Here is an 8,038-nt window from a genome sequence, read left to right as displayed (position 1 = left end):
TGTGAGTCCCGGGAGCGACTTAATAGAGATTGGTGTTGGCAGAGGAGCTTTTCAGAAATTCATGTTCATACTGGGGGACTTCTCGGGGTTTATATACCGGTCCGGCGGCGAGCCTATGTTGTAAGAAAAGGGGAGGAGGGGGGGGGGGGGGGGGGGGGGGAAACGCGGGGGGGGGGGGGGGAGCAGCAGCACTACTATCGTTACTTCTATTGAAACTGGAAATCAGGAAGTCGAAGGCTTTGGAAATCCTGAATGATTCTTAGAAATAAACTTCTGATAAAGTTGATGTCACCGGGAGGGTGGCTTGCCGAGGGGGGGGGCGGGGGGGGGGGTTGGTTTTCATTAATTTTTATTTTATTGTTAATTGGTTTTTTTTTTTTTTCTTTTCCACGCAGGGGCTGTGCAGAGAGGGGAGTCAGGGAAGGGAAGTGCTGGGGAAGTGGGTGGGAAGCGGGGGGGGGGGGGGGGGAATATGAATTAACACACCCCCCCACCCCACAGTCCTTCGCCTCCCCCCCCCAAAAAAAAGAAGAAAAGGGAGGCACGTGGGGTCTGGGGGCGTCGCGGGGGGGCGGCGGGTGCGGGCGACAGCCAGCGCAGGGCGATGTGACTCACCGTGCCGCAAGCACTTTCACCCCCCCCGGGGTCCCCCTCCCCGAGCTGGGGTTTCCCCGCCGGCAGTCGGGGCAGTCAGTAAAGTAGGGAGGAGCGGGGGGGGAAATTACTTGTCCATTTGGAGAGGCGATTGGAGGCATAAAAGGTTCGGGAAGGTGGTGGCAGTGGCAGCGGTTCCCCGAGGGGCGCTGGAGCCCCGGTCAAGGTGGGACGGAGGCGGTGGAGTCGGCTCAGCCCTTCGGGCACAACTGTTGGAAGGGTGGGTTCTGGGGAGGGGACAAAAAAGCCCAAAACGACAAAAAGCCAAACCCACCCAGGGGGAGAGGCTGGACCGAGTCCCCCGGGGTTAACCCTTCCGTCCACGGGGCAGGGTGAGGGCAGGAAGCGGGCAGAAGGGTGCTGGGCTGGTCGGGAAGGTGCTCAAATCAGTGCGGGAGCAAACATCGCAGGGGGTAGAGGCGGGGGGGCTGGGCGCAACCCTTCATAGGGGTCCCACGAAGCCGTTTGCTCCCCGATTTGGGTGACAAACAGGTTCAAGGCATTTTCGGTTCTCCTGTGTAGATGCATTTTCACCTGCCCAGGAGCACGGCCGCGGCTGAAACTTTTAATCAGGTTTAGCAAGTTTGTGCCCTGGCAGCGTGAACCTGCCGGGGTGACAGTCGAGGAACGGTGATGCAAGAGCCACCACCGCGACCCCGGCCGTCCCTCCTTGGCAGGGGGACACCCCAAGCTCCCCACCCCGGGCTGGCTTGGTCATGTGCCTGCTGCCCGCCTCAGTTTCCCCACCTGTGAACCCGGGGACCAGTCTGGTTTGCCAGGTGGTATTGGTGCCCTGGAGCTGAAGCCCGTTTCAGCCCAGCCTGGCCTTACTGGGATGCAAACAGGGATGGGGAGCAGGGGGACTGCAGAGGTCAAGCCAGGACAGCCTCACACCTGGTTTTATTGGGGTCCAGTGAGGTGTCGATGGAGATCTGAAGAGCTGGTGGCCTGGGGACACTTAATTAGCCGAGGAATTGGTAGTTCTTGATTAACTGCACTAAGGGAGTGTCCAGGGGGGTGTCTGGGGGGGGGGGTTGTGTGTGCTGAGTGCAGGGTTTCTGCCCCTCCCCTGAATTTCCCAGCCCAGGGCTGCCCGGGGCCAGGTCAGTATCCCAGAGTGGGTTGTCCCAGAGCCTGATTTTTGGGGTTCCATTGATGACAGCATTTCGGGGGTGGGGGTGGTGCAAAGGAAACCCAAAGCCAGGCAGTCTGGATGGGGGGGGATGCAGGGGGTGGGGGATGTCTCCTTCTCAGCCACTTTGGTATCAGCAATGCTCGTGCACAGCTCCTGACCCGTGGAACTGGGGAGCAGCAAAGGTGTGATGCAGGAGGGTGACATGGGAGGGGGTGGTGTCCTAGGACATCCCAAGGAGGGAAAAGGAAGGAGCTGGGGGTGCAGGGAGCTCCCTGGGAGCAAGCCAGGAACCTGAGGAGTGGCCCCAGAGTGGCCCCCGGGTTGGGGACCCCAGGAGTGGAGCTAAGGGAAGGTTAGGCTGGAATCATTGCCCCTGCCTGGACAAATGCTGCTGTCCCCACTGTCCCTGCTCTCCCCACTGCCTCCACTGTCCTCAGCATCCATCCCCACACCAGCCCGGCCTGGGACACGGGGACAAGCCCAGGACATCCCAAGGACACCGCTGCCATGCTGCTGCCCAGCTTCCCGCTCTGCCCCATCTCACCCATCGCTGCCCCCCCGCCCTGGCCCCAGCCCAGTCCCCCCAATCCCCATCCCTGTCCCCGTGCTGCCCCCTGCTGCTCCGGCCCGGAACCGGACACTCTCCATCCCGTAACTGCCCCCTCTCCCCGTCCCCACACACAGCTGCTGCATCCTCAACCAGAACTGCCCCATCCCACCCAAGAAGTGCCCCTGCTCCAGCTCCAGCCCAGACTTGTCCTCTCCCCTTCCCAGAACTGCCCCTTCCTGTCCCATTCCCAACCCATGATTGTCCCTTCTTGTCCTATCTGCCTTCCACAACTGCCTCATCCCCACTCAAAAGTTCCCCACCCTTGTTCCTGACCTGCCCACTTGCCCCTTGCCTGGCTCAGAACTCTGCCCTGCCCCATCCCCATCCCATAACTGTCCCTTGCATCCTATCTCCATCCCATAATTACCACTCCTGCTCCATCCTCATTTCATAACTGCCCCTCTGCCCCATCCCAGAACTGGGCCCTGCCCCAGCCTGGGCCTGTCTTCTCCTCATCCCAGAACTGCCCCTTCCTACCCCATCCCATAATTGTCCCCCTGCCCCATTGCTGGTCCAGAACTGCCCCATTCCATCATTGTCCCATCTGACCCACTCCCAGCCCAGGCTGTTCTCTGGGTGCCCACCCCACGCTGCCCCCACTCAAGGGGCACCTCCTTCACTGCAGCCCCCAGGAGTCCCCTGCAGCTCTGGGGCCAGGGCTGGGGGTGCCTGTGCCAGGGTGGGGTGAGGAAGGGCTGGGTAAGGCTGGTGCCCCATGGCCCCATCCCAGGGAAACCCAGGGCTGAGTAAAACTGAGGACCTGAATTTCACTTTGAGTCACAACAGTTCCCTGCCTCTCCTGTGCCTCACTGCTGTCACCCCACTGCTGTCACCCCACTGCTGTCACCACATGGCATCGCCTCACTGGCAGCACCCTGCTGCTTTTCATCCCAACCAGGCAGGAGGACCCTGTGGCCCTGGCAGGGTGAGCAAGTCCCTTGGAGACCACAGCCAAGGGACATCCCAGCCGTGGAGTGGCTTTTCCTGGGGGCACCAGCATGAGGTGGGCAGCGGGAGCCCTCTGGGTGGCCCTGCAAGAAGGCAACCCAGTGCCACTGGGACAGCAGGGATGTGAGGACTGCCAGAATCCAACCCAGTGCCCCAGCCTGGGGTGCACCCCCTGTCTGGGGGCACCCCTACCCCTCTGCCCCAGCCCCGGGGTGGGTGATCACGTACCTGTGCCCTCCCCTCCTCAGCCCATGCACGCTGCGTCCTCTTTGGAGCCAGGCAGGTGTCTTGGCCAGGGGTGGCAGCTGCTGGTCACAGTCACCTATGGCACAGCAAGCCGGGCTGGGCTGCTTCATGGTGCCATTGTCACCCACAGCGTTCCCAAGTGCCAGCCTGGCAGCAGCTGTCCCAGGAGCACTGCTACCCAGGCTGAGTCAGGCGCTTGGTGCCGGCAGCAGCGCCGGGCAGCGCGGCGGGCACCGGCACACGGCGAGGAACGAGTGACTCCACCGGGCCACATGACCAGGTCTTAGGATTTTTGAGTCAGCAGGGCCGGTGGCAGCGGGTGGCCTGGTACCTTGGTGGCCCTGGGCAGGTGGCAGGGCCATGGCACACCGGCTCGGCTGGGGCGACAGCCGATGGCACGCCGGCGGCTGCGTCGGGTGGCTTCGGCACAGGGTTGTGTCCCACGCAGCCCGTGGTGCCGTGTGGCGGTGTGCCACACCGTGGCATGGCACAGGCTTGGTGGTGCCAGGCTGTGCTATGGCATGTCACATCTTGCTATGTCACATGCCATGTGCCACACCATGGTGTGGAGCACCGCTCCTGTGGGCACAGACTGAGGGAGTTGGGGCTGTGCAGGCTGGAGAGGAGAAGGCTCTGAAGAGACCTTCTTGTGGCCTTCCAGGAACTGCAGGGGGCTGCAAGAAAGCTGGGGAGGGACTTCTGAGGGTGTCAGGGAGGGACAGGACTGGGGGGGATGGAGCAAAACTAGAAGTGGGGAGATGGAGATTGGCTGTGAGGAAGAAGTTCTTCCCCATGAGGCTGGTGAGAGACTGGCACAGGCTGCCCAGGGAGGTGGTGGAAGCCTCATCCCTGGAGGTGTTTGCAGCCAGGCTGGAGGTGGCTGTGAGCAACCTGGTGTGGTGTGAGGGGGTTGGAGCTGGCTGAGCCTTGAGGTCCCTTCCAGCCCTGACAATTCTATGATTCTATGAATGCCAATCTATTATGTGCCACATCCTATGCTGTGCCTTGTGCCACATCCCATCCTATCCCATATCCCCTCCTGTGCCACATCACGCTGTCCCTCATCCCAAGCCATGCCAGGCACCATGTGCCAGGTTCCATGCCACCCCATGCTGCTATCCCACACTGTGCTGTGTGCCCATGGGTACAGCATGGCCACCAGAATACAGCCTGCTGCTGTCCACAGGGACTCCTGGAAGCATGGGCACTTGGAGAGAGGGACAGACAGACACAGGAACACCTGGATACACAGACACCCCAACACAGGGACACAGGAACACGACGACTCAGTGGCCACAGGCTGAGCTTGACACTTTTATTTCCTTCTACCATTGTACAAAAATCAGGGGGTGCCCCATGCCCAGGCTGGGCACCTCCCTTCTCACAGTCCCCCCAAAAAACCGCCCCAAAAATGTCACTCATAAATAAAGCCTTGTGACAAGTCACAGTTTAACCAAAGATAAAAGGGTACAAAAACCCCAACCCTGAGTCCTCACAAAAATAGAGATTTATATATTAAAAACCTGTCCTTAAATAGGAGGAGAGACGCATTAAATTAACCCCGAGAGTCAATAAATACACAAATATTAATGTATAAATTAATGGGGGAGGGGATTAGGGGGGGGAGGGGTGGGTGGGTGCTGCCACCCACCGTCACAGTGCGGTGGCCGGAGCCCAGCCCCTGCCTGGCGCTGGCAGCGCCGTGGTGACACAGCCCGAGAGGCCTGGGGGACACTGAACGCAGAGCGGGACACGGTGGGGGGCACCAAGAGCGTGGTGTGCCGGGAGGAGCACAGGGACACTGCACAGGGCAGGGGACGCTGAGAGCAAAGGGATGAGCACAGAGTGGCTGAGGGCTTGGGGACACCGAGGGTGAGCGCAGGGACACGGAGCTTATGGGGACAATGAGCTTGTGGGGAGACCAAGTGTGCAGAGCCGCCGAGCTCACGGGGACAGCGAGCCTGCAGGGATAGGCAGCTGACAGGGACACTGAGCTCGTGGGGACACCAAACACACAGGGACAGCGAGCTCACGGGGATAGCGAAGCCACAGGGACACCGAGCTTGCAAGGACGGCAAGCTCACAGGGAGATCGGGGGTGCAGGGACACGCAGCTTGCAGGGACCCCAGGCTTGCAGCGACATAGAGCATGCAAGGACAGCAAGTTCACAGGGACGGCAAGCACACAAGGACACCAAGCTCACAGGGGTCCTCTGCCAGCTGCTCGCTGGGGTCAGCAAACCCGCTGCGGGGCAGAGCGCGGCAGGTGACAGCACCAGCGGCGGCGGCGGGCGGCCTCCTCTCGGCGGGCCGGGGCCGCACCCTGCCGGCAGCGCGGCGGGCGCAGGGCGAGCGGCTCTTAGTCAGGCCGGGTCACCGGACCCATTGAATCACTGGAAAATCCGACCCGGTGACAAGGGACCGCTCCATCCCGCTCCGCTGGGCACCCGGGGGACACCCGAGCGTGCAGCTCCTTGCGGCGCCGGGGCTGCCGACATGTGGGGCAGGAGGTGGGGGGCTGCCGGGAGTGGAGCGGGGGCTGTCCTGCAGCCTGGTCCCCGCGGCGAGCTGAAGTGCTGGGAGCTGCTCCAAGTGAGCCTTGTGCCCTCACCTGGGCGAGCTAAGAGGGTCTCCAGGGTGCCTCCCGGCTGTCCAGCAAGCCTCTGCCCCAGGCACTGAGATGGAGATGGGGAGGGAGATGATGGAAAGGATGATGGAGATGAGATGAAGATGGAGATTATGACGGAAATGAAGATGGAGATGATGAAACGAAGATAGTGAAGATGAGATGAAGATGGCAGAGATGGAGATGAGATGGAGATGGAGATAATGATGTCGATGGAGATAATGATGGAGATGAAGATGGAGATGATGAAATGAAGATGACAGAGATGGAGACGAGATGAAGACGACGGAGACAGAGATGAGACGAAGATGATGGAGATAGAGAGGAAGACAAGTCCGGTGCCGGCAAGTCTACACTAGGAGCGTGCAGGCAGCTGCAAGCCCTGGCGTGATCTCCGCTTCTGCCGCTGTGCTCGGTGGCTCCTGGTCTCCATCTGCGTGTTGAGCTTGGCCATGAAGCGAGCGTAGTGCCAGAGGGTCCGGCAGCCCTCCAGCTTCTGCCGGAAGATGGGAGCTGTGGGGCCGGGGCGGGGCTGGCGGCCGGGGCGGGAGCTGGGGGCCGGGAAGAGTCCGTCCAGGTTGCTGAGGAGCCCTCGCACCTTCAGGTGGGTTCTGGCCAAGCGGCGAAGGATTTCGGCGCCGGGGGGGTTGAGGTCGCGCTGGAGCCGGATGATGTCCTGCAGCGCCTGGGCCATGTGGCTCATGGGGCCCCGCAGCCCCCGCAGTCCCCCGGGCCCCAGCTCCGGTCCCCGCAGCCACTCGGGGGGGCGCTTGTTGCGGCAGATGCCATTGACGGCCAGGCTCTGGTCCTTCTCCTGCACGGGGATGTGAGAGGAAAGGTCAGAGATGTGGGAAGGCAGCAGCACAGGACCCCCTCCCCAGCCTCAGCCCTGTGTCCCCCCCAGTGAAGGGGACAGGAGCAACCCCGTGCCCCGGGGAAGGGGACTCACGTAGAAGGCGAAAAGCTCCTGCGCGTCCTCGGCCATGTGCCTCACCAGTGCCTGGATCTGCTGCATGGTGGGGGGTTGTGGGGGCCGCCCCCCCTGGCCTGGCACTGCCCAGAGGATGAAGAGCCCTTTGGTGACAACTGGGGAGGAAGAGGAGGGAGATGTGGGACACGGGGGCATCGCTGGGTGCATGGAGGCAGCCCCCTGTCCACAATGGAAAGGCGCAGGCTCGGCAGCTACCCTGCCACAATGACAGCTGTGGCAGGGATAGCCTGGCCCTGGGTGCCCAACACCCTGGTGCCAGGCCTGGAGGCAAGAGTGGCCTGTGCCAGGCACGTATGTCCCCTGTGCCAAAGTCCCTGGTTCTGCCACAGGGACAAGCCAGTCCTTGTGACAAAAGCCTGCTGGTGACCTGGTAGGGAGGAGGAAGATGAAGAGCCAGGTAGTACAGCCCAGCCATAGCGGCTGCCCCAGCAGCTCCCCCCAGCAATGTAGGCCACCATCGATGGGGGCCACCAAGTGGTGGTGACAGTGGTGACACTCCTGAATCGAGTCCCTCAGCTCTGTTCTCTCACCCACGACCACATCCCACCAGTGACTTGGGATGTGGTGCTGGCTCAGCACTCAGCACCCAGCTCTGCTGTACCTACCACACGGGTGAAGAGTTTCAGGGAGGGGGTGAGGGAGGATGACAGAGTAAGATCCATGCCAGTGAGCTGACACCTGACCCTCCACCATCAGTCCCTGACCCCAAAACTTGTACCCTCCTGCCCACCCTTTCCCAACATCACTTCTCCCACGGGGTTAGGTGGTGCCCACTCCCAGCGCTCCCTCTCCCCTGCACCACAAACGGGAACCATTCCCCATCCCCTCG

Source organism: Dryobates pubescens, chromosome 25 (assembly GCF_014839835.1).
Source record: "Dryobates pubescens isolate bDryPub1 chromosome 25, bDryPub1.pri, whole genome shotgun sequence".
NCBI lineage: Eukaryota > Metazoa > Chordata > Aves > Piciformes > Picidae > Dryobates > Dryobates pubescens.
This window is presented reverse-complemented; position numbering follows the sequence as displayed.